Source organism: Rutidosis leptorrhynchoides, chromosome 6 (assembly GCF_046630445.1).
Source record: "Rutidosis leptorrhynchoides isolate AG116_Rl617_1_P2 chromosome 6, CSIRO_AGI_Rlap_v1, whole genome shotgun sequence".
NCBI lineage: Eukaryota > Viridiplantae > Streptophyta > Magnoliopsida > Asterales > Asteraceae > Rutidosis > Rutidosis leptorrhynchoides.
The window spans coordinates 66249321-66250203 of NC_092338.1; the positions used below are offsets into that span (position 1 = coordinate 66249321).

General features: G+C 38.6%; 1 non-coding gene across 1 annotated transcript; it reads left to right on the top strand.

Annotated features, from left to right (window-relative positions):
* Positions 1-303: 303 nt before the first annotated feature.
* LOC139856441 (small nucleolar RNA R71) lies at positions 304-410 on the top strand. The gene has a single exon (XR_011761923.1). It is a non-coding gene; the product is annotated as a small nucleolar RNA R71 (small nucleolar RNA).
* Positions 411-883: the final 473 nt, after the last annotated feature.

Genomic DNA, 883 nt, shown 5'->3' on the forward strand with positions numbered 1-883 from the left:
TCACAACTGATTCTTATTGTGTGAATATCTTTAATCATCTTTTCCAATTTTCTTTCGAAAGAATCTAACTTTGCGGAAATGGAATCAAAGTCATGGCTAGAATCGGCTCTAGCTACTTTGGATGAATGTAAGATATATTTCCCTTGGTGCCACTCATGCGAGTGGGAGGCTGTTTTATCAATAATCTTGTGAGCTTTGGTAGCGGTATTCTTCATAATGGAACCACCAGCAGCTGTATCGATGTCTTTTCTTGTAGCGACGTCTACGCCTTTATAGAATATTTGAACTATATGGAAAGTGTATAAACCGTGTTGAGGACATCCTCTCAACATCTTTCCGAATCTTGTCCACGCCTCAAATAACGTTTCATTTGGCTTTTGCGCGAATGTGGCAATTTCTCCTTGAAGTCTTATGGCTTTAGATGCAGGAAAGAATCTTTGAAGAAATTTCTCCACTAAGACATCCCATGTATCAATTGCTCCTTCAGGTAATGATTCTAACCAATCTTTAGCTTCCCCGGTTAAAGTCCAAGGGAACAACATAAGATAGATCGTTTCATCCTCAATTTCTCCGATTTTAAATAGGGTACAAATTCTATCAAAGGTTCGAAGATGTTCTTTTAGATCTTCTTTTTCTGTACCACCGAATTGGCATTGATTAGTAACCATGTGTAGGATTTGTCCTTTGATTTCAAAATTTGATGGTCTAACTTCTGGTTGAGTAATGGCATGACCTTGGCCCGTACGTGTGACACTCATCCGGTCTTCCATAGTTTGAGGTTCTGGATCTGCCATATCTTGACTAGTTGAATCCGGATCACTAGATGATTCTGATTTAACTGTTCCTTCTTCGAAAAACTCCGTTTGAATAAATTGTGATTCAG